The sequence below is a fragment of the Neofelis nebulosa genome, chromosome 14 (assembly GCF_028018385.1).
Source record: "Neofelis nebulosa isolate mNeoNeb1 chromosome 14, mNeoNeb1.pri, whole genome shotgun sequence".
Taxonomy (NCBI): Eukaryota; Metazoa; Chordata; class Mammalia; order Carnivora; family Felidae; genus Neofelis; species Neofelis nebulosa.
Window position 1 is genome coordinate 66,094,670 of NC_080795.1, and position 25,877 is coordinate 66,120,546.

Genomic DNA, 25,877 nt, shown 5'->3' on the forward strand with positions numbered 1-25,877 from the left:
CAGTCCAATCAGAGCCCCCAAGGGCTCTCGTGTGAAAGCCCCAGGATGACCCAAAGCTCTTCTACCTCCTTCTCTCTACATCCCTAGCACGTAGAGGAGCCCTTGACATGTAGTGGCCCCTTAATAAGTATTTTTTGAATTATTGAATGCTATGCCTTTCTTTCTTATTGTACCAGAAATCTGAGAGGACACAAGAGGCTAGACCTGCCATCATACCCCCTCAGGGAGCCTGAGACTGAGCCAACAGAGCACAAAGCATGCGGCAGGCAGAGACACGTGATTACATCTGGGAGCCCTGAATCTTGCCATGCCTGAAGCCAGAGCTGCCCTTGGTCTTCTCACTTCCATGAGCCAGTAAGTTTCTGTTTTGCTTAATCCGTGTTTAGTTAGGTTTATGTTATGTCACTGTTTACTGCCGAGTCCTAAATGAAAATATTAAAAGAAGGGTCATGTCCCAGCCTTAAACTGGAGCATTTCAGTCCCTTGGAAGGTGAAATATGGAGCACAGGCACGTGGGATGGGAGTTTGACGGAGGTGCTTTCCATGACGATGTGCTGATGCCTGTGGCAGAGGGGTGATGGCAGCAGGCATAGAGACAGCACTGGCGATGGTGATGATGCTTGTAATAATGGTGGTGAAGGGGCTCAGCCGGTGAAGACTACAACTCTTGGTTTTGGCTCAGGTCATGATCTCACGGTTTGTGGGGTTGAGCCCCGCAGCAGGCTTTGTGCAAACAGCATGGAGCCTGCTTGGGATTCTCTCTGTCCTTCTTTGTCTGCCCCTTCCCCACTCGTGTGCAGGCTCTTCCTCTCTCTCAAAATAAATAAACATTTAACATGGTGGCAGACCCAGTGGTGTTGGTGATGCTGCTAATGGTGATAATGGTGGGGGGGGGGGGGGGGCTGGGATGGCTGCAGTGGTGGCCATTAGCACCAAGTGACTCTCCTCCTGTCTCCTCCAACACTCAGCACCACCATAAACTAACCTTACAACTGCCTTCAGAATAAGAAATCTTAGAACTGAAAGAAACCTCAAGAAAGTATCTAGTATGAGCCCCACATTGTGCTGAGCATGAAACCTGCTTGGGATTCTCTCTCTCCCCCTCTCTCTCTTTCCCTCCCCTGCTCGTGCATGCTCTCTCTCTCTCAAAATAAGTAAATAAACTTTAAAAATTAAAAAAAAAACCAACTGATCTTGAACTTCTAGCCTTCAAAACTATGAGAAAGTAAGTTTTTGCTTACCTACTTTGTGCTACTTTGTCATGGCAACCCTAGAAAACTCATGTAGGGTCAGTGAACTAGTATTTCTTAATTCCCCCCAGTTTGTTCTAAGACCCAATCAGTGTCTAGAATAATTGCCTTAAAAGGTAAACTTACATTTTCCAGCCCTCTTTCAAGACACTGGCCACACTTCACCTGTCCAACCACAGGTCCAACTTCCCTATGAAATTTCCTAACCTCAGTTAGGACCTTCACTGCACCATCTCTTAGAAGTACCATGCCAGTGCCAAGAACTCATTTGCTCCTGCTAGCTCTTCCCCAACCCCAAAGTTTTCACCTCTCCCTTCCCCCAAACCACATGCAAGTCAAGCTTTTATCAAGCATTTACTAGGCAAGGTGCCATGATGCCTAACCACATAATATATTTTTAAAGAAGGGACTTTCAGGGACCTTTTCTCCTGAGCAAGGTGGGGGGGTGGGGGTTGCAGATTCAAGCTTTGCACTGCATCTCTCAAGTTATGCCAACCGGGAACCTATCTAAACCACCTGTTAAAAATTTGATGCTAAGTTCTCAGAGAGCTAGAGCAGGAATTTATTTAAGATTTTGTTTTTAATCAAATCTCTACGTGCAATATGGAGCTTAAACTCACAACCCTGAGATCAAGAATTGCATGCTCTACAGACTGAGCCAGCCAGACAGCCCTGGAGCAGGAATTCCCACCACCGGCACAAGGAAGGGAATGAATCCTTGGTTCAGGCAAAGCACCATGAATGAGTTGGTAAATTCACCTTGCAATCTTTGAGCTGTGTTCTCAGTTTCTGTGCACAATTTTCTTTGTCTCAGACTGCCTTGCTACTCTACCAACTAATGCTAGTGAGAAGGTATGTCCATTAATAGTTAAGAGCATAAGCCCTGCACTTGGAAGAACCTGGTTCAAATCCTAGCTGCTCCACTTCGTAGCTCTCTAGAACAGCATCCTAAACTTGGGAATATGAAGAAGAGGTTCCTGGGTGTTCTTTTGGTGCAGTTTTTGGACTTGACTTTCTACTGAGTAGGCAATTTTCGTCTCTGTAGGGGCAGAGGTTAACTTGTAAATTTTGGTCCAGTTAAGATGCAAATAATTTAACTCTGGTGGTAGAATTGGTTCCAAGGGTTATGGTTTATGGCCCCGTTGGACATTAACCAGCTTTCCATCTAATCCAGTAATATTTCTATATTGATTTCCTGCTGCTGCTATGATAATTTACCACATCTTAGGGCTTAAAACAACATAAACTTATCTTAGTTCTAGAAGTCAGAAGTCCAAAATCAGGTTCATGGGCTAAAATCAAGTGCCAGCAGGGTTGGTTTCTTCTGGGGGCTCTACAAGAGGATGTGTTTCCTTGCTTTTCCAGCCTCCAGGGTCACCTACATTCTGTAGCTTGTGGCCCCTTCCTCCATCCTCAAAGCGCATCACTCCAGCCTCTGCTTTCACTCTTCTGTCTCTCACTCAGACACTCCTACCTCCCTTGTATAAGGATGCTTGTGATGACACTGCACTACCAGATAATCCAGAATAATCTCCCCATCTCAAAATCTACAACTTAATTACATCTGCGAAGTCCTTTTTACCTTTAAGGGGACGTATTCACAAGTTCTAGCATCGGGATGTGGACATCTTTGGAGGGTGGGGAGGCATTATCTAGGCTACCAGGCTTTCCTTGTATTTCTTTGTTAAATCATCTGCATATACCTAAATTCTCTAATGCTCTTTGGGTAAGCTTTAATATCCTACTGGTTCTCACACAAATTAAAGACTAAAAATCTTTGACATGTGATCATTTAATACTCACCTGAGAATCATGATGCACATTTTGTAAAAATACACTTAACATAGCTTCGTGACCCTAGGCAAGTCACTTAACCTCTCCAAGTTTTACATCTCTATAAGCAAGGATGACATAAATAATAATAATACTTAATTTGGGGGGGGGGTTGTCATTGTAGGGGACAAAGGAGACAATGTATGTACAACAATTGGTTCAGCGCCTTGTGCATCATAAGACCTCAATAAATGTTACATGCTGATGCCGATAAGAACCCGGACAAGTACTGTGGCCCCCTGTACCTCCACTTGCCTAAAACCAGAGTGCTGTGCTTAGCTCCTCTATTTGCCTTTGTAGCTCTAGCTTTAGGACCAGTTAGCAAACATCAGGTAGTTTCATTCAAGTTGCGAAAAGGCGCCCCCTCTCGGTGAAGAAGGCATTGCAACTCCAGCCGGAGCACCTGACCTGGCAAAGGGGTGCTGACTGGTTTTCAGTCTCCACTTGCCCTTCCCCAGCCGGGTCCCTTTGTGGCACACACAAACTGTACACTCCGCGTGGGGAGTCCCTGACCATGATTTTAAAACTAATTGATGCTGGTGATTATCATAGGAAGCACTCCACATTGTTCTCTGGACAGAAGGAGAGTGATGTAATAATAACCTGAGCAGAAAGACAGGACTTGTCTTTGTACTGATTTCATGCCAAAACATGGCAAATTGCAACAGACAATTGCCAGGAAACTTATTAGCATCAATAATAATATTCTTGCGCGCACACACACACACACACACCCCAAAACCAAACAAAACTAAATCTGCCCAGAACAACGGACAGTCATCATTCAACAGACTACAAACAGTTCCTCCTGTGGCATGTATAATGATGGATGAAACTCGGCACAAATGTAGTATCCTGCAGCTATGGCTGCACTGACCCCAGAACTGCTTGAACTCAGGGTCATATTTACACTGTAAATATGTAAATATGCTATGCAAATATGTATACTCGCTCCATTTCTTAAAAAAAAGAAAACAGAACCATGCTTAAGATGAGCAGAGCAGCCTTGCCACTCAATGTGTGGTCTGGATCGCCAGCATCTACATGACCTACCTGGCTGCTGGTTAGAAATTCAGAGTCTCAGGTCCCCCAGACCTGCTGGATCCAAAGCTGAATTTTAACAAGATTCCCAGGCAATTCAAATGCACATCAAAGTTTAAGAAGCTCTGCTCTAAGAACTTCTGAGTGAAAGCGGTGGGTGGTAATATCCTTCTGAATAGCTGTCCCTCTTTGTAAGGAAAAATCACACCATTGCTACCAACCAGCAGGGATGTCAGAGAAGGGAAGTCACTGAAGCCGTCTTTCTACACAAACATTCATTAGGGTCTGTTGTATGCCAGACATTGTTCTAGATGCTGAGATACAGCAACGGAAAAGAAAGAGAAAAAGAAAAAGAAAAACCCTGCCCTGGAAGATCAAATGAATAGTCTATAGCATGTCAGGTGGTGGTAAATACTATGAAGAAAAATTAAAACAGGATAGGGAGGGTGACATTTTTGCACTTTTTTAAAAAAAAATTTAAATCTTTCCTTTGTTTTCACATTTTTGCTTCTTTTTACTTCCAAAAGTAAAGGAGATCGTAGCTCTGCAGTTTTTGCACTCTTCAACATCATGGTCAGGAGAGGATGCTTGTGCAAAGATCCAAAGGAAACAGAGACAAGCTTTGCAAATATTTCCTGGAACAGCATGGCAAGGAAAGGGAACGGCACATGCAAAGCCCCAGGGAGTAGAAATTACAGCATGTGTGTATGTGGACGAGAGTGACCCATTGATGATTGATCGAGGGAGAGGGAAGAATTGCTGATGATGTATGTTCTTATCAGTGGAAGAGGATGAGACAGAGGACACAACAGAGGCCAGTCCAGTAGGGGAGTATAGAGTCTGACCACTAATATGAGGGAAGGTAGAACACATGTGCCCAATGTGGGTAAGCTGGTGAATAAAGTGGCAAAGCTCCCAGAGGTTTCCTGTAGGGTTTAAGATTTCTCCTTGTAATAGGAGTCAAGTTCATGAGTTGAGAGAGAGAGGGAATACTAGAGGTATAGCAGAGAGGGTAGCGTTTGAAACGGCTGGAAGAGTGAACAGACCAGGGAAGCGGGTGCTTGTTAAGTAGCACTGATTCCTCCTGGTGACACAGCAGCTGTCTTTCTCCAGCCACGTTCAGCATCAAGTGGAGACGAGGAGAGAGTGGGGGGTTGGCAGTGAAGATAGGAGCGGCCTTCCCCAGGGAACAGGGGGCTCCCTCTTGACTGCTTGAACCTACAACCAGAAATGCTTAGTGTTGGAATTTCCCTGGAGATGGGGGCTGCTGGAAGCAGAAGCCAAGCTTCAGGGACCCCATACTGGAAACCTACATGAGTTCAAATCCTGACTCAGTCACTTACTACTCTGCATCCTGGGGTACGTGTTCTCACTTCTCTGAGTCTGCACCCCTTCCCTTCAGGCTCTGCTCGTGTTAACGCCTCTGCCCAGAGGCTTCCTCTCCCTTTACCAAGCCAAGGAAATGGTCCTGGTCTGCTGCTTGAAGATACACATTTTAAATATTCAAATGACTGTTCATGTATTCATTCAGGGAATACTAATAGCTCATATTAGGAGAAAAAAAAGGATAGGGGCATCTGGGTGGCTCAGTTGGTTAAGCATTTGACTCTTGATTTTGACTGGCGTCATGATCTCACAGTTGGTGGGATCAAGCCCCGCCCTGGGCTCTGCACTGACAGTGCAGAGCCTTCTTGGGATTCTCTTCCTCTCTGTCTCTGTCTCCCCTTCTCTCTCTCTCTCTCTCTCTCTCTCTCTCTCCGTCTCTCTCCCTCTCTCTCCCTCTCTTTCTCTCTGTCTCTCAAAATAAATAAATAAACAGGTTTTAAACAAAAAAGGACAACAAGTGGATAAATCCAGGTTCCAGCAGAAGTTCTACCAGTTGCCAGTTTTATGAAACACACAGAAATAGCTGCACCAGAAAGTTTCTAACTACGCCAAGGCTCATTTTTCTCTGCTGCAAAACAGAAACATTAACACAATGTTCCTCACAGGGCTGTGTGAGAAATAAGTGAAATAATCAAGCTCACCCACAAAGATACTTAGTGCAGTGCCCAGGCACATAGTAAAAGCTCATTAAGCGTTAGCCGTTATTAGTCACAGATGTGTTTTGCTAGGCACTGTGCTAAGAGCTGGGGATGCAAGGATAAAGGGGGTCATTTGTGTTTCACACGATTCACATTATAGTGAGGGAGACAGTATCTAAACCAATACATTATAATTGTGATGCAATTAGACACGAGCTCTGCCAAAGACGTGTATACAGTTACCACTGACGGGTAATGAAGCAGAAGTTTTCACTGCACCTTGGGAAGATGAGAAGTCTTCCTGGGGTGATATTTGGAATGGTCTTCCAATGACGAGACATTTGCCAGATGGAGGAGGGGAAGGGCATCCCACGTTGAAGGAACAACGTGGCATCTTGAAAGGGCATAGTGTATCCATGAAGCTGTGCGGAGCCACAGTCACTGGAATGGAGGGGACATGGAAAAGCAGAACAGCAGATGAAGCTTAAGAGGCAAAGGTCCCACGTGGGGAGGACCATGTTTGCCACGCTAGCCCTTCCCACATGATCTTATAAACCATGGGCAACTGTGTTCAGGTTTTTAGGCAGAAGAACAAGATCAGGATCCTGGCATTACAATGGAACATAGATGAGAGGAGGAACAAGGCTGAGGATGGGAAATGGGAAATGGCCAGGAGGCCATTGTAATAATGCAGGTGCGACATGATAAGAACTTGGACAAAGGCGGTGGCAGAGGGCATAGAAAGGAAGCTAAAGATGGGAGAGACCGTTCAGAAGTCAAATCCACAGTACTCAGGAATGTGTTGGGGCTGGATGTGGGGTAAGAAGATGAGGGAGTCATTCACCATAGCCTATGAAACTCACATAGCGATGGGTTAGTGAAGCGGAGTTTAAAAATGTTTTAGCAAGTGAAGGCTCCAAATCTAGGGCAACTTGAGAGTTACCTTGGAGCATATCTTCTTTGACTCCCTGATGAACACTTGAGCATTTCCTGGTAATCATGTAATAGTAAAGCAAATAGCACCCATTGCCCTCAGAAAAGACTATATGACCATGTATCTATAATGCAAATATAATATTGCTATAATATTAACCATTATGCCATGTGCGTGCTACAGGAGATATGGAACAAAGAATACAAGACTTAGCAGAGAGAAACATCTACTCCTTGGAGGCACTCAACCATGAGAACATTTTTGAAAGATAGCGATGGGCACTGAACGAGGGAGGAAATGCCTGAGCTGAGCAGGTGAGCAGGAAAGCATTTTTCAGGTGTGTTGTGACAGCCCTTCATCCTGTGAGCTGTTCCAGAACGAAAGGATCCATGATCAGAAAAGTCCGGAGATTCAACCCCCTGTCACAGCATGTCTCACAATTCTCTTGACGTATTAAAGATCCTGAGAAGCCCTGCAGTTAAAAATAATTTGTCTAGGGGCACCTGGGTGGTTCAGTCGGTTAAGCGTCTGACTCTTGATTTTGGCTCAGGTCATGATGTCACAGTCAGTGGGATCGAGCCCCATATCAGGCTCCACACTGACAGCAGGGAGCCTGCTTGGGATTCTCTCTCTCCCTCTCTCTCTCTCTCTGCCCTTCTCTGCTCATGCACGCATGCTCTCTCTCTCTCTCTGTCAAAATAAATAAACTTAAGAAAAAATAATTTGTCTAGTGAAAAAAGCAAGTTAGTGTTTACTTGAGACAGGTGGTGGGGATAGGGAGGGGCACGAGAAAACATTTTGGGGTAATGTACATGTTCTATATCTTGATTGGGGTGGTAGGTTATATGGATGTACGTATGCGTCAAATTCATTGACCTGTACACAGAATGTAAACATTTTGCTGTACATTTTATGTGTAAATTATACCTCATTTAACTTGATTAAAAACGATAACAATTTGTTGGGGGGCCTGGGTGTCTCTGTTGGTTGGGCATCTGGCTCTTGATTTTGGCTCAGGTCATGATCCCAGGGAGGTGGGATGGAACCCTATGTTGGGCTGAGCATGGAGCCTGCTTAAGATTCTCTCTCTCTCTCTCTCTCTCTCTCTCTCTCTCCCTCTCTCTCCCTCTCCCTCTCTCTCTCTCTCTCTCTCTCTCTCTGTCTCTCCCTCTATGTCCTGCCCCCATTTGCATGCTCTCTCTAAAACAAAAATTGTCTAAAAATTATTATAACTCGTCTTTTTTTTTTTTTTGCCTTGGAGAACCTTTTTATTATTTTCATTAATATTCCCTCAAAAGGCCTATTTCTCTGAACACCATCTGGAGAAACACCAGTGTGTCCATTTCCTATGGCTGCTGTTACAAATTACCACAAACTTAGTGGTTTAAAACATCATAAATTTATTATCTTACAGTTCTAGAGGTCACACATCTGAAATGGGTCTCACTAGGCTAAACTCAAGGCGCTGTGTTTGTTCTGGAGGCCCTAGGGGAGGAAAGGATCTGTCTTCTTGCCTTTTCCATCTCCCAGAGGCCACCCACATCCCCTGCCTCAGAGGGTCCCCGTTCCTTCATCTTCAAAGTCAGCAATCATATCCCTGTGACCTCTACTTCCTTCCCCAGATCTCGTTCTCTGATTTCTACTTCCCTCTCTCACTCACTAGAACCCTTGCGATTACCCTGCACCCACTCACATCATCCAGGATTATGTCCTCATCTCAAGCTACTTAATTGGATCACATCTGCAAAGTCTTTTTTGTTGTGTAACACTGCCAGTTTCCAGGAATTAGGACAACTTGGGAGACTGGGGGCATTATTCTGCTTAACATAAACAGTTTTTAGTGTAAAATAAGAGGAGTGAATAATAAGCCCAGAAATGAAGGTTGAGGAGGTTGAGGTCAGATCAGGCTAAAGAATTTGGTAAGCGACAGGCAGAATTTCTTTAACCTTAAATTGGTACATTTACATGTTTTAAAATATGAAAGCTATCATCGGGTATAAAGAGTTTTTCCTCGGATCACCAGCCATCCAGTTCCCCTTTATGGGACCAACAAATGTTACTTACCACTTTCTTATATATTATTTCAGACATAACCCATGCCTACATAATTCCTTTACACACATGGTAACAGTATAAAAATTGTCTTGGTGACTTTCTAACTACTACTCAGCAATATAAGTTGGATATCACACCAGAGCAAGACAATGAGAGCTTTTTAAAAAGTTTATTTATATTTTTTAGTAATCTCTACACCCAATGTGGGACTCGAACTCTCAACCCCAAGACCAAGAGTCCTATGCTTTACCAACTGAGCCAGCCAGGCATCTCCAAAGAGAGCTTCTTTATTCATTTCAAATGGATACATAGCATTTAATTTTATGGACTGGTGATTCTTCTCATGGTTGTTCATTGGAATGGCCTAGGGAGATTTTGAAAGATCCCCGGGAGTTCCAGTTATCTTTTCTCTGCAATAAATCACCTCAAAGGTTAGAAGCATAAAACAATGACCATTTTGTTATGCTCACAATTTGTGGGGGGGGGGGGCAAGAATTCTTGTAGGGCACAGTGGGGACAGCTTGTCTCTGCTCCACAGTGATGGGGGGCTTTGGTGGGGTGACTTGGATGGCTGGGAGATGGCAGGAATGGTTTGATTGGAGCCGTGTATCTGGGGCTTTGATTTTGACATCAGTTGGAATGCTCGGTTACTATCCACATCATATCTGCAGAGGCTGAAATATCTAAAAACGATTCCTGACTCACATGCCTAGTGCCTGAGCTAGGATGGCTGTAACAGCTGGGGCTGAATGGATCTCTCTCTCTCTCTCTCTGTCTCTCTCTCTTCTTTCTTTCTCTCTCTCTCTCTCTCTCCCTCCCTCCCTCCCTCTCCACCCACCGCCTGTCTTCATGCAGCTGGTTTGGGCTTCCTCAAAGTATGGCGGTCTCAGGCTAGTCAGATGTCTTACAATGGCAGCTGGCTCACCCCAGAGCTTAAGTTCCAAGAGTCAATGCAAAAGCTACAAAGCTTCTTCAAACTTAGCCTTTGAGATCTCAGACGACCTATTTGATCCCCTTCTATTGGTTGAGCAAGTCCCTAAACAAGAGACTATCCCCGATTAATAGAGGGGGAATTAGACTCTACCTCTCAATGGAAGAAGTGGCAGAGACTTTCAGATCATCCTAATATACCACACCCAGGTGACCTGAAAGTGCAACCAGGCTTAAAAACCACAGTTAAAATGTTCCAGCCCTTATTAGCCAAGCCCTTATTGATGAATATGCTGGTTGCTTCAGATTTGCTGCTGCTGCCAGTGATACAGCACTCAGTATGAACAGCAGTTGTGATTTCACACATGGGCAGATGTGTCTGGGGTAAATTCCAAGAAGCGAAACTGGTGTGGGCTAAGGACACCGGGCTGGCTTGGTTGGTAGAACACGTGACTCTTGATCGTGGGATCGTGAGTTCAAGCTCCACAGTTGGGGGGAAACCAAGGGAAATTGGTGTGGATTACAGATTAGATACTAGGTGGAACTTTAGAAAATCCAGTCTGTCTGCACTGCCCGGGATGGAGCAGAGGGATGCAGGAATTGTAGACAGAGACCAGGTTGATTGTGGCCAGACTGTCTGGCGGGGACAGATCATAAGGTAGAAGTACATCTAGAAAGCGACAGGTGAGGCAGAGCTCCCGAATGCTATGATTCTCATTACAGGTGATGGAAGACAGAGGGTAAGGGGGTGATAAACTTATCAGTAGGGATAATATGACTGGAGTGCTCATGGCCAGTTTCTGAGAAGGGGTGGGACTTCAGATGCAGCATGTTGGATGAGGAGAATTTTAATAGGCAGCAAGGAAAAGGGAAGACAATCTGGCCAGCAGCATTTCATGAGTTAGAAGCCACGGAGAAAGCTCCTTCTTGAGATAGATAATCCAGCTCAAGCACTTAGGGCTTAGCTGTTACCTGTCACACAGCAAGTATTCAAAACGATGATGCATTGTTCTCAATAATTGCCAGTAAGGTCTACTAAAAGCTTAACAAATTGGAACAAGACTTTGGATGACAACTGTCAATGCTCTCATTATTTCTAAAGAGATCTACACGGAATGGGAAAAGCTTTGGTTCGGCCATCGATTCTTCAACCATAGGCCCAATCTGAAACCGAGAGGAGTTTCCTCATTCTGTCCTAGAACCCCTCATCAGCTTCCCTTCCTTCCGAGGGATGATCAGTGGGAACTGACGCTAGCTGCACAGAGAATCCCTAGAACCCCATTCCTGACCCACCATCACCCACTCAGCCTGGTGCTCCTGGTACTCCTCTCCTTGCCATCTGGTGACACTTGGACCCAGGAGTTGATGCTCTTTGGGGTGCATTAACAAAAGATCCCAGAGCAAGTCTGAAAAGGGTCTCGCTCTAAGTGCTGGAAAGACCTTCTCTGAAGACTTGATACAATTCTGGGTGGTACATGGTAATGAAAAGAAGTAACATCGGGATAGTATATTAGAATATGGCTAACTTCAGTCATCCTTTGGGTCTCAGCTTAAAAAGTCACTTCCCATGGGGTGCCTGGGTGGCTCAGTCAGTAAAGTGTCAGACTTTGTCTCAGGTCATGATCTCACGGTGAGTTTGAGCCCCACATCAAGCTCTGTGCTGACAGTACAGAGCCTGCTTGGGATTTTCTCTCTCTGCCCCTTCTGTGCTCTCTCAAAATAAACAAATTTTTTAAAAAATCAATTCCTTGGGGCGCCTGGGTGGCTCAGTCAGTTAAGCCCCAGACTTCAGCTCAGGTCATGATCTCATGGTTCGTGAGTTCGAGCCCCACACCAGGCTCTGTGCTGACAGCTCAGAGCCTGGAGCCTGCTTCGGATTCGGTGTCACCTTCTCTCTTCCTCCCCACTGCTCGTTCTCTCTCCCTCTCTCTCTGAAACAAATAAACATAATAAAAAAAATTTTTTTAATCACTTCCTCCACAAAGTCCTAACAACCCTGACACTGTTTGAGTGCCCCCGATATGTACTTTCCTATACTCTAAGCAATTATGACACTATTGTTATTCTTGTGTATACGTCTCCCTTATATACACATTCTCTCTTATAAATGAACTCTTGTTTGCACATCTCTGTGGTAGAGAGACCCCAATGACTCCCACTTCCGGTTTTCTATGCCTTGGTATAATCCCTTGCCCCTTGACTATATAGCCAGGACCTGTGACTTGCTTCTAATCAGTAGAATTGACAAGGTCAAGGGATATCACCCCCAAGACTGTATTAGCTTATATAACACTCCATCTCAGCAGACTGGAGCAGGAGACTCTGCTGGCTGGCTTGATGAAGTCAAGCCATGTTGAAGAAGCCGCCGTGGCAAGGAGCTGCAAGTAGCCCCCCCGTTATCATGGGCGGCCTCTACGGCCTGCAGATGGAATGCAGCTGACGGCCAGCCAAAACCGAGGCCCACAGTCTTACCGTGATAAGAAAGTCAACTCCTCCAGCAAGCTGAAGAAGCTTGGAAGCAGACTTTCCTCCAATCAAGCTTCCAGATCAGAACGAACCCAGTGGACACCTTGAGTGCAACCTTACAAGACCCTGAGCAGAGGAGCCAGCTAAGCTGTGTCCAGACCCTTAACCCACAGGAAATGTGATATAAAAATGTATACTTTCAAAGCCTCTAAATTTCTGATAATTTGTTACAGCAATAGAAAACAAATATATCCCCCACTAGACTATAAGCTCTGTGCGGGCAGGAACCACATCCATGGCGTACCCCTCATTGTACCTCCAGCAACCTACAGCGTGCTTCACAAATATTTGTGGACTGGATGTACATCATCCCTACAACATTTATATGCACTCCATAAGGAGGATCATTTTTACTCGAGTTTTCCTCGAGTGAATCCAAGATTCACACAGAAAGAGAAGAGACAGGACTTGAACGAGCATTTCCTGAGACCGGACCCCAAGCTCACTCTCTCACATCTGTAGGAACAGTGTGGGCTTTCCATCCCGGCAGGCCCAGTAGAAGCCTACATGCATTACTGTCCCTCACCCACACTCACGGCAGACATCACAGATAAATCCCTGTATGCTCTCAGGCTCAGTCCATTGCAAACCTTCTCAACTCAGCATTTCGGTAGCCACGAGCAATTGATCAGAGCTGGCCCAGGAGAGGAAACCTATTTATCATCTGAGCTCTCAGCTCCTAGTTCTCTCCATATCTCTGTGCAGCTGAATTTGGGATCTATCCCTAGGAATGTGCAGGAAATAATAGGAAAGCAACGAAAGGCTGGGCATAGATAGAGTGGTACCCAGGAAAGAAAAGTCGAGAAAAGAAAAGGGAGCTAGGGGTGGGGGTGGGGGGCAACGTTCCTAGAACTTTCCCTGCAGAGGAAAGCCCTACAACATTTCCAGGCAGGAAATTCCACTAATGACACATGCTACAGCTGGGTTCTCTCATGGCTGAATTCCCTAAGTTAGCTGATGGATTCTTCCTTGCACAGAAATTGGATTCAACAATTCAAATCCTTTTTAAAATTATTATCACTGCCATGCCACCCCAACTGATGACTATACCAGGGGAGCAATGGACTGAACATTTGCCATGGCTGATATTTTTGTTGTTTTGACAATTAAGGTGTTATGTTTGCCTGAAGGGTTATAGTTTTGATATTTCAAACATTAATCTCCAAAAAAGAAAGCTAACTGTTCAAACAAGGAATACCTATGCTGCCATAAATATGATAGAGCCTTGAAGTAAGAAAAAAGATTGAAAAGTGAGGAAAACAGTCAATGAAACAGTTGTCTGGCTTTGACTTTATTTGTTATTAAATTGAGTCAATCCACTTTGCTCTAGGCATTAAATAGACCAGGGTTACCAAAGATATTATGCTGACAATACCACCTCTCCTGCCATGGCAGGCATTACTAATTAATCACATCATTCCTTCCTCCCTGAGTCCCAGCTTGGTCTTGGGAACCTTCCCAACGTGGAGCTCCAAGCAGCCAATAACAATCTATCATGTTGGATCTCCAGGCAAAACTACTTGCCGTCCAAGATTATCGGCATAGCCCCAACTCACAAGTTAGCAAACAAACAAACAAACAAACAAAACCAGTAGAGTGAAGCTTTAAGATTAAAAACACAGAAACTGGACTAAGAGTGTCTGGATTTGAAGCCCATCTCTGCTATCCATTAGCCATTCCATGCCTCAGTTATGTCAGCCATAAAATGGGGATAATAACAGCATCTACCTCACTAAGCTACAATGTCGATGACATGAGTTCAAATACATACAGATCCTGGAAGAGTACCTGGCAATGGCACTGGCTGTTCTTATATTTTGATTCCCTTTGTTCCATGTACAAAATCTAGCCCTTCTATCGGACCGTAGGTTGTTCAAAGGTAAGCAACATGCTTTTTCTTCTTTGCATCCCCAGCGTTTAATACACAATAGGAGCTGAATCAGACTCTTCCAGCCAGACCAGCAGACTCACTATTTCCACCCTTGCACCTTGTGCATTTCTGCTTCCGTCTCTTCCACAGCTTCTCGCCTCCCCCACTGCTTCCCATCCCCCCACCAGCCTCCATGTCTTTACGGCTCCCCTTCATCTTCTTCATCCCTCCACTCTCCCCACCAAACCCACCCCGCCAATATTCACCTGATCTCTAGCCATCCTTCAGAGCCTACCCACCTGGAGTCCTTATTCATCTGTTCACCAAATATTTCCAGCTCCCTGCTTTCTGGGCTCGTAGTGGAATTTTACTTCCTGCCCTGCCCCCTGTGGTGGGGTGCAACCATATTAAAAGGTTGGCCCATGAGTGGAGAATTTGATTGCTGGTGTGAGACCCTCCCAATCTCAGATCCGTTTCCTCTGCCACAACAAGAAGCAAAGATCCAACCTGAGGCTGCTCTATCTGTCCGGTCTGGAGTGAAATTAGGGGAGCAGAGCCACCAGCTGACCCATGATGGACCAATGGCATGAATGAGAAATAAATCTTCATTTTTTTTAAGCCACGGAAATTCATCATTACTATTTCTGCCACCATCACCTGATCTATCCTGACAGATACATTACCTTAAGGTCAGCACCCTCCTACAAGCCTGCTCTAGGCTCCCCTGACCCACAATTTCTTCAAAAGGGCAGGAAAAAAACTCTTACCCATTTTTATCCCCAAATCTAACATACCATCACACAGTATGTTACCCATTAACATAAGTTGGGTTTAATCTCTGGGCCTCTAGTTTTTCAATCTGTAAAACAGGATAATGAATTTCTTGCTCTTCTTACTTCGCAGGGCTGTTGTGCTCCTAGAATGGAATTATGTGTAAGACAATGCTTTGTGAACTATAAAATGATGAACTCATCTCAAGCATTACTATTAGATAATAAACTACTGAGAAACATTCTCGGAATTCATCCATTCATCTTATACTTGGTACCGTTCCATTTTGATCATTAACTACCTACACACACGTCACTTTTTAAGTTCTGTAACTGTTCTTAAACTCAATGATAACAGTGGTCAACACCTATTGAATGGTCAATATATGCCATGCACCGTGCTGCGTGCTTTTCATGCCCTTGTCTCTATAATCCTCAAAGAGTCCTAGGAGATGGACACCATATGCTTATTTACAGATGGCAAAACTGAGGTTCAAAAGAGTTAAGTATTTGGCCTGAGGTCAAGTGGCAAGAAAGTTGCAGAGTCATGAGCTTGGTCAATAACCCCAAGTATTTGGAGCCCTTGGAATGGAAGCTATTAGCCACAGCACTATTCTCTCTCCCAAGGAAGGTATGAACCAAACATTCTTCAAACCGGGCAGGAAGGACCACTGCGTGCTCAGGAGTCCCTGGTGTGGCCACCGAACAGACAGCAGAGACTCTGTGTATGCAGACTGCCAGACACTCCACTCGCTTCCCCCGAGTCACACGGGCTGAGCTGCTGCTGTGTTTTAAAATACATGCATCCAGGGGTGCCTGGGTGGCTCAGTCGGTTAAGCGGCCGACTTCAGCTCAGGTCACTATCTCGCGGTCCGTGAATTCGAGCCCCATGTCGGGCCCTGTGCTGACAGCTCAGAGCCTGGATCCTGTTCAGATTCTGTGTCTCCCTCTCTCTGACCCTCCCCCGTTCATGCTCTGTCTCTCTCTCTCTCAAAAATAAATAAACGTTAAAAAAATAAAATAAAATAAAATACACACATCCAGGAGGGAGGGGAGGGTGGGTGATGGGTATTGAGGAGGGCACCTTTTGGGATGAGCCTGGGTGTTGTATGGAAACCAATTTGACAATAAACTTCATATATTGAAAAAAAAATAAAAATAAATAAAAATAAATAAAATACACACATCCATGTAGATGAGTTTACCCCGGTTTAGGAAACTCAATACATACAAGACACACACACACACACACACACACACACACACAAGCGTGCTTCTCACTTTAGAAATATTTATGCCATAAAAAGCATTTAAAATAGTGCCAGCTTTGTGAACGTCTGCCTGGTGTGGTCACACAGGCCCAGCCCGCAGAGGCCCCGTGCCTGGTGTTTAATGCTCTGCAGTCACCATCTTGAAGTTCTCAAATTCCACCCCTGAGTGTGTGTTTTGCAAGTGAAGTTGGATGGCATGATGGAGCATGCTTCAGAGGCCTGGAGCCTTAGCTCACACCCAGTCCCAGCTCCTGCCACCTCGTAGCTTCCCAGGGGAGGACTCTCAGCTGCCCACGCCCCCACCCCACATGCTCCAGAAGCCCCTTCCCTATCCTCACCTGAGTGAGTACCCACATGGAGATGGCTGGGCCAGGCAGCGTGTGGGGCAAAGTACTAGAATCCACATCCGGGCATATTATCTAACCTCTCTAAGCCTCAATTTCTTCATCTGTAAAATGAACAAAAAACCAATACCTGCTCCATGGGGTTGCTAGAAGAACTAAGTCTGAAAACCCCTGGAGTGTAGCACGGTACTTGGGACATAGCAGTGGCTCAATAAATGGCAGGTGTTACATTCTCACCACAAGCTCTGAGACTGGTACTGTGACCCAGGTGTCAGATGAGAAACTCAGGCCTCAGAAGATCAGGCTCCGCAGCCAGGGGCCCCCTAAGTGGGAGAGTCCAGATGCACACCTACGGCTGCCTGCCAGATGCCAAAACCCATGTACTGGACCACCATCCCCCACTGCCTCTATCATAGAGCGGGGCCTGTCTTGATGGCCAATGTCACACTCCAGGCCTAATTCTGAGGTCCTCAAACCACACAGCCCTCCCAACAGAACCTTTGTAGCAATCAAAGTCCTGGTGGGGATCAAGATAGTCCTGCTAGGTAGCGACCACGACCGCCAAGTGCGCCTGCCCCAAGAGATCTCCCGTCTGTCTGACTTCCCTTCCAGAGAGGCTCATACAGTGCCATGCCCAAACGGGTACTTGATGAGCTCCTTTGATACAAATCTAGTAGCTGATAAGGCTATACAGCACCTGCCTAATATTTGATGCTGATGCTGAACAGTAGGAGGCATCCAACAAGAAAAACCTAGGAGAATCTCAATAGAAACTAAAGGCAAAGGAAAAAAAGTGAAAAAGACAGACCAGGCACCAACTGAATGTTTGAAACCAAGGCTTTTATGCCTTTGAAACGGAATCCGGGGAAAAGGCAGCAACGCCTGCAGACAGTTGGAGGGCTTTTCTCCCCTGGATTGTTGCACCGCTGGGGAGTCTCCGATGTCGAATCTCACAGGTTGGAAGCACAGCCCCTGAGTCCCTGTGCAGCAGGGTGCGCATGAGTCAGCCCTGGAGCTGGCGCGGCCCCAGGGCCTCGCGTGGAGTCCAGACCCATCTCTGACACATGCGGGAGAGCAGAGGCAGGAGTGGGTGTTTGCTGACAAGCAGCTTCATGGGAACGCTTGCCTTGGCATTTCTCAGTGCTGAATCAGGGAGAAAAGTTGGGCAGGGTGCCTGCGAGGTTCAACGGACTGGGGAGCAGGGAAGGGGAGGGAGGGAGAGACCAGGGCCCGAGGCGGGAGGGTGGTAGTCGCAATAGCAAAATGACAACCCCTGGCGGCCCAGGTGGGTGCATTCCATGCTCTGTCCTGTTTGTCCTACCACAGCCCTAGGCGGCGAGGAATCCCCTGGGGGAACTCTCTTCTCTCCTGCTCTGGAGGAAACCAGGGCTAAGAAAGACCAAGGGCTGCACAACTAACAAGTGGCTAAAGTGGAATCCACACTCCAGTCTAACCAAAGCCTGCCATTCTCCCACATCTGACCCATCACTTGGCCCTACCTCTGATACGCCCCGTCTCACCCTGCGCTCCCCTGCTTCTCCTCCAAAGCTTAGCAAGAGCCAGGCAGACGCAACAAATGTGGAGAATGGCATTCACCTCTCGCACAGACTGGGAGGGAGGGAGCGGCCCCCAAAAGCAGGGGCCTAGGTGTGTTTTGCTCAGCCCTGAGTAGGGCCATCCTACACCTGTTGATCCAGATGAAGAGAGAAAAAGCCAGACCTCCCCATTCCTCCCTGATTGTGTCATCCTGAGCAGCACCGTCCAATCAAAATATCATCCAAGCTATGTATTATGACTTTCTAGTTACCAGATCTTTAAAAGGAAAAAGAGGTGAAGTTAATTAACAGTATGTTTTATTTAATCAAATCTATCCAAAACAGTACTATTTCAAGACGTAATCAACATAAAATATTATTGAGATACTGCATGTCCTTTTTTTTTGTATTAAGTCTTCAGAAGCCGATGTGCTCGTTATACTTGCTCAACTGGGACTAGCACACATGAGTCGTGGCTGCCATATTGGATGGTATAGACCTACAGGACAGGAAAATACTTAAATGAATACGCACGCTCCATGATGAGAAGGGTTTTTTAACTGTCATACAGGGAGGTTGACTTTTTTTATTTACAGTTCTATGAATTTTAACACACGTATGGATTCATGTAACCATCACCATAATCAGGATACAGAGCAGTTCCATCCCCACCAAAGAATTCCATCCTCCACCCATGCCAATGGTTTTTCCATGCCAAACTTTCCATCCTCCCCCAGCCCTGGTACACATGGAATCATACGGTAGGTAACCTTTTGAGACTGGCTTCGTTCACTCAGCATGATCCCTCCGAGATTCATCCAAGTTTGTTGTGTGCCTCGATGCTTCGTTCCTTTTTACTACTGAGTTTTAGCACAATGTATATATATATACACCACAATCTTGCATATCCATTCAGCTGCCGACGGATGTTGGAATTGTTTCCAGTTTGGGATAATTATGATCAGAGCTGCTGTAAATATGTGCACAGGATTTGTGTAAACATAAGTTTTCATTTCATATCTCAGGAATGGAATTTCTGGGCCACGTGGCAAGTATATGTTTAACTTCATAAGAAACCACCAAATTGTCTTCCAGAGTAGTTGAACTATGTCTTATTCCCATCAGCAATGTCGGAGAGTTCCAGCTGCTCGGCATCCTTTTCTGCACTTGATATTGTCCGTATTTTTATTTTAGCCATTATGATAGGTATGTAGTTGTGTCTCGTTATGGCTTTAATTTGCTTTTCCTTAATGCCTGATGGTGTCGACATCTTTTAATGTGCCTCTGTGCCCCTCCATACGTCCTCTATGGTAATATGTCTGTTCACATCTTTTACCCATTTTTAAATTAGGTTGTGTGTTTTTAAGGTTTTGTATGTTCTAAATACAAGACCTTTGTCGGATATGTGATTTGTATAATATTTTCCTCCCAGTCCCTAGGTTGCCATTTTATTCTCTTAACACTGTCTTTCACCGAGCAGAAGTTTTCAATTTTGATAATGTTCAACTTAACAATTTTTTTCTTTTATGGACTTTGCTTTTGTTATCAAGCACTCTTTTGCCCAACCCCAGGTCATGGAGATGTTCTCATATTCAGTCTCTGAACAACAAATCACATGTTTCATATGCAAGGGGTTGAAACTCCTTAAAGAAGTTCAGCTGTGGGTTTTAGTTGTGAAAATCTACCTTGTCATGTGGATTCATTCATCCACTCCGCAGATATTTAGTAAGTGCAAAGTCATCACTAGTAAAGCAGAGATGATTAAAATTTGGCTCAGGATAGTGGCTGCCATGAATTGAAGATTTAGGGCCAATGGCCATGTCAATATCCTCTGCACCCTCAAATCTGGCGTTACTATCCTCATTTTATAAGAGAAGAACCTGAAGCTTAGAAAAGATAAGTAATTTTCCAGTAACACAGGCAAGTGGCAATAGAGTTAGGATTAGCTGATTCCAAAGCCCTCAGGTATGGGAGGGTTCTTTGGTTTCTAGCAACAGAAGGGGTAAATAATAACAATAATTAATAATAATAATAAAGAAGTAATCCACAGGTATTTCATAGAACCAGTCCAATGGTTCAAGAACCAAATCTTGAAAGGGGGAAAAAATAAGGAAGTTCAAAGATCTAGGTAGCAGAAAACATATATATGTTAATGTTCAGACATCCTCTTTGAATGAAGCATCTTCAACTAGTTTCAGCCTTTTCATGTGTCCTCTCTAGATTGAAGTTCCCTGGAACAATCATCTGACTGACCTGTCATGGGTCACGAGACCATCTTTTGACCAAGAAATGATGCAACACCTGGTTTGATGGTCGCATCACAACTATGTCCAATTAGGGGCCTAGTCCCCTTTCCTTGTTGAGATGAAAACTCAGGTACTATTACTGCAGAAAAAGGGAAGAATGGATCCTGAGAAGACAAAAACCACAGAGGCCCACAATGGCAGCCTTCAAAATTTTTGAGCATGATCCATGTTGAGAAATATATTTCACCAGCACGTGAGCATATTCACACATGACTGAAATGAAGTTTTCATATAACAGTAGGTACCCTTACAACGAGTAGCATACTTTACTATGGCACATTCGTTTCCTTTCATTTTTTAAAAATGGATGTTGCGGGGCACCGAGGTGGTTCAGTTGGCTGAAAGTCCGACTCTTGATTTCAGATCAGATCATGATCTCACGGTTCATGGGACCGGGCCCCATATCAGGCTCTGTGCTGACAGCATGGAGTGTGCTTGGGGTTCTCTCTCTCCCTCTCTGCCCCTCCCCCACTCACAGACTCACTCTCTCTCTCTCCCTCTCTTTCTCAAAATCAGTGAATAAAAATGGACGTTGTAACTCCCTCATGGGTCACAACCTACAGATTGTGAAGCATTGTACTTACCGTGCTTTCCTTCCCCTCTCCATCCATGAAGACCCCAGAAGGGAAGTGAGACAAGGAAGGAAGGAAAGCCAGCAAAGGGTTTATGATGAGGGGCTTGTCACTGTGGCATGTGGGGCTCAGTCACACAGGAGACTTTCTAAGAAACTGTGCAGAACATGCCTGAGGACTGTTCCACCAAAGGGCAGGGAAGCTGGGGTGTTCATCTGCTGACTGACATTCCTCCATATGAAGGTGGCACCCAAGCCATTAATTTCCCAATACTTCCAGCCCTCCATCAAGTGAGGGCCAAGCTCCCAAGGCCGGAGAACACCCCCAAGCAGAGAGGTGCAGGAAGCTTCAGACAGTATGGGAATTATCTTTAGAAGACCTCTGGGTGGATCAAGAGTATACTTTGACAGTGTCCTGCAAGATGTAACTGGGAGGAAGAAGGACTAACTCGGAAAGCCATTTTCAGCCATAAACACCTGCTTCCCTTCCCGAGCCACACGTCACAGTCAGGCACATCCTGCCCCGATCCCCTGATTTCTAAATTCACCATGTTTATCCTGGCCTGGCTGCCCAGTTCCCTGCTTCAGCACTGCTGAATGCAGACAGGAAATCTGCCCATCTGGTTCGCCAGCCCTACCTGGACCCACTGATTCTCAGTCACTGTCCCAGAGAATGTCTCGATTTCAGCCAATCATCTCTGCCACAACATTTCAGTAAATCTTCACCCACCCTTCCCCTCCCCTTAGTGCCAGGAGAGAATATGTCCCTGCTCCTGTCAAGATGCCAGTGAAAACAAATATCCTGGGCTCAGGGAGAGATCCAGCACACAAACCTTGATTAATCATCTGCCATTTGTCAGATTAAAACACAGAAGACAAACTGACTTTTGGAGTCGGGTCCAATGGGATGGGAATCGAAGCAGCACTGGGTTCGGAGAGCAAAGTCTTAATCAGCAATGTCTGAGGGCAGTGGGTTTTCACTCAGGCTGCACCAGTCACCTGAGGAGCTTTTAGAGCATACTGATTCCCACTGGGAGATGGGGTGGATCCCGGGGATCCGTAAGTGTTTTCAATCCCCCAGATTGTAATACACAGGAAGTACAAATGGGACAAGAAGGAGGAAATAATTTTCCTTGGGGTGGTTTTCTTTTTGAGCTAACCTTTGTATCTCATCGAATTATCTCAATAATGCTACAGTGGCCTCCCTTATCTGCGAGGGATATGTTCCAAGATGCTTGGCAGATGCCTGAAACCACAGTTAGTACCAAATTCTATATATACTATGTTTTTTCTGTGCCTACATAGCCATGATAAAATTCAATTCATAAATTAGGCACCGTAAGAGATTAAGAACAATAATCTAATAGAACAACTATAGCAATATACTGTAATAAAAGTTATATGAATGTGACCAATCTCTCTTTCAAAATATCTTATTGTCCTATACTCACCTTTCTTGTGACGATGTGAGATGATAAAATGCCTGTGTGAGGAGACGAAGTGAGGGAGCAACGTGTGCATTTCGACGTAGTGTTAGGCTACTTGTGACTTTCTGATTATCCGTCAGAAGGGGGACCCCTCGTTTCCAAACCGCTGTTGACTGCAGGTAACTGAAACGGCAGAAAGCAAAACCAAGGATAAGGGGGAAGGACTGTTTACATTATGGATTACTGTACCCATCTCAAAGGTGAGAAGACTGAGGCTGAGGGAAACCAAGTAACTCACCCAGGTCCCCATTGTTATGAGCGAAAAGACCACCATCACCATGCAAGATGGAGTCCGAAGGCCACGACTCCTTCTACCCCGCCGTGCTATCCCCCGAGTAAGATTTTAAGAAGATTAATGATGAAAGGAAGGGAGCAGGAAAACATTTGAGGACAAGAGTGTCACTGGATAAATCAAGACTGGGCCAGGGGAGGCATGTGGGAAGGGCTCTGGAGGCAGGGCAAGCCCTAGATACCTGCTTCAGGAGAAATGAGGCAAAGCCACCAAAGGGGAGGCTGAGTACCAGATACCCCGCCCTGTCCCAGTGTCCCCTGAGGCTGGCCCTGGTCTCAAGGAAGTCTTGCATTCACAGTTAGCTCAATGGGCCAATTTCTCATCAGACCTGAACTATGACACGGAGTGCCCGAGCCCACCAGCCCATGTGAACCTTCCCCCTCTTGTCCCCGCCTCCAGGCTGACTACATTCAGCTGCGAGAATAAGCCGACATCCAGCGGCCAGCCTTTCCCCATTTCCGCCCTTGATTTCTCTATTCTCTGTGACTGCCTGGCTCTCCAGGCTCAGAGACCCATCTGGTTGAAGGGACGTCCTGCTGTTTCCAGCCTCCTCTGGGACTGCTCAAAGACAAGGGAAACCCTATCCGTCTCTACTCCTCTGTGTCTGCTCCATGAAACAGAATTTTATTTAAGCATCACATTTGGGGAAGGAAAAGGAACTTCAGTCTGTTCTTTCTTGATTGTATGTTTCAGCAACAAGATGCCCAATAAATTAAGGCAATCTTCGAAGGGAAAACTTCAAAACCAAGGTCTCCCCAGCATGCTGTGCTTCCCAAGTCCACGAGCGTCTTTCAGAAAATCCTGGAAAACTATAGGGCTGGAAGGGGATCATGTCGTGGAAGGGGAGGCTGAAGGCCCACATGGGAGAGCAACCTGCCCGATATCATGGCCTGAGGTGACAGCAGACGAGGGCGAGGGTCTGGAACCTGGGGCTTTGACCTCCTGTCTCCAGATGGCGTGTTACTGGCGGCGACTGAGGAAACACAGAAAAGCACCAGACTGAAGGTGGTCTCCCCTGGGCCCACCACGATCCATGTTGAGGAATATATTTCGCCAACATGTGGGCACATACACTCATGGCTGAAACGTGTGTGTAGAAAGTACAGCCAGTGCCAAGAAAAACAGCGAATGGAAAACATGCAGGCTCAGCCCCAAGTGTGAAGCAAACAAAGTGATCTTCACTATTTACCAACCCGTCCCTCCCAAGTTGACTGATCGGAGGGGGCCACCATACGACACGACTCCAGGGGGCATACCGCACTCTGTACCGTGAATCTGTGTTTTAGAAAGGCAGAAGAGCTGAAATATTAGCTGTTATTTTTCTCGCTCTGCATTAACAGCAGGAACCGAGGCATTAATTGATAACTACAGGATTCATTAAAAACAAATAGTAACTTAAGAACAACCCCGGGAGACTTGGCTTTCGAGATACAAAAGAACGAATCTATAAAAGCAAGTTAATCACCAAGATGCCTGAAAGGACATCCAGAAGGAGCGGACTTAAGCACACACAGGTGTTGGCTGTGGTAGGCATTGTTCTCAGTGCTTTGTGTACATCGAGTCTCCCAACAACCGTATGACATGGTTACTATTATTATCACCCATTTTACAGATGGGGGGACTGAGGGGTACAGCTATCAACTTGCAAATCACATAGCCAGGAAGTGGCCAGGCGTGATTCAAAGGCTGCCAACGCTGTGTGCTCCGACTATTTACCACATCGCCCTTTGCAGGAGCCGGCTAATCAATGTTATTTGCTATCAGCAGCTGGGGGCAATTGACTCCTCTGTTGCTCTTGCGTCAGTGCAGGTAAGGAGCGTGAAGTTTGCAGAGGGGCCACAGTGAGGAAGCCATCCTGCTCCAGGAGATCTGGGAAGGAAAGAGGATGTTGTAGCAGGGAAGCACAGGTCTGGACAAGAGTCTCAGCATCCCCAAATATCGACATGGGAGCCTCTGGGAATCCTCCCTTATCCCCAGGCCCAACCTTCTTCAGGGTGAGGCGTGAAAAGAAGGAAGAAAGTGCTTTAGCTCCTCCCTTGGAGGCCCAACAGAGTAACAATTCTGAGTAACTTGGGACCTCCTCCACTTCTGAAGCCAGTAAGGAGAGAGGAGATACTTCTTTTTCTTTTTAAGGAAGAAATTCTTTTTTTTTTAAAGTTTATTTATTTTGAGAAAGAGAGAGAGCACCCACGTGCATGCCAGCAATCAGGGGAGGAGCAGAGAGAGGGAGAGAGAAATCCACGCTGTCAGCACCAGGCCTTGATCCCATGAACTGTGAGATTGTGACCTGAGCTGAAATCAAGAGTCAGTTGTTCAACCAACTGAGCCACCCAGGCGAGATACATTTTAATTCATTGCTCTCTGCTACCTGGAGCAATTTACTTGATGCCTTCCAGCCTCAGTTTCCTCACCTCTACCCTAGAGTTCCCGCCTGCCACACCTACCTTAATTAACTTGAGTTGGCTGGTAAAAGGGCTTAACACAACGCTTACCACTGCTAAAAGACCAGCTGAACCAATGAGTGACCGTTCTCTTCTGCCCCTTTGGGATAAAAGGGCACAGTTAAATTCCTGCCCAATACTCCTAATTTTTCTTTCCCAACAGACCCCTGATTTGATGCAGGGCTTCAATATGGCCAAATAAGAGGATGGCCTTCCCAGGTTCCTTTGTGAGTAGGAGTGGCCATATTTCAGTTCTGGCAAATGAGATGTAAGGAGAAGACTATTTGTGGGTAGAGGACTTCCAGGACATTAGTTACCTCCCAAAAAACAGGGGGAACAAACTCAGCTAGGATTTCCCTCTACCCTTCCCTCTCCTTCCTTCTGAAGGTATAGCAGC

The 25,877-nt window shown here is 45.7% G+C and overlaps 2 long non-coding RNA genes across 7 annotated transcripts in view; one reads left to right on the forward strand and one right to left on the reverse strand.

Annotated features, from left to right (window-relative positions):
- Nucleotides 1-22,666, forward strand: LOC131494501 (uncharacterized). 4 transcript variants are annotated; one of them, XR_009253442.1, is made up of 3 exons: nucleotides 20-354; nucleotides 7,266-7,396; nucleotides 20,604-22,666. It is a non-coding gene; the product is annotated as an uncharacterized LOC131494501 (long non-coding RNA). The 4 variants fall into 4 exon arrangements; XR_009253441.1 differs by lacking the exon at nucleotides 20,604-22,666 and adding an exon at nucleotides 15,367-15,475; XR_009253440.1 differs by lacking the exon at nucleotides 20,604-22,666 and adding an exon at nucleotides 12,374-12,738 and having other exon boundaries at nucleotides 21-354.
- LOC131494502 (uncharacterized) overlaps nucleotides 18,706-25,877 on the reverse strand; it is a 12,302-nt gene continuing 5,130 nt past the window's right edge. For all 3 annotated transcript variants that reach the window (XR_009253444.1, XR_009253445.1, XR_009253443.1), the window contains exons 2-4: nucleotides 24,756-24,908; nucleotides 22,712-22,870; nucleotides 18,706-18,882 (exon numbers count right to left, since the gene is read on the reverse strand). This is a non-coding gene — a long non-coding RNA (uncharacterized LOC131494502). The remainder of the gene's footprint in view (nucleotides 18,883-22,711; nucleotides 22,871-24,755; nucleotides 24,909-25,877) is intronic.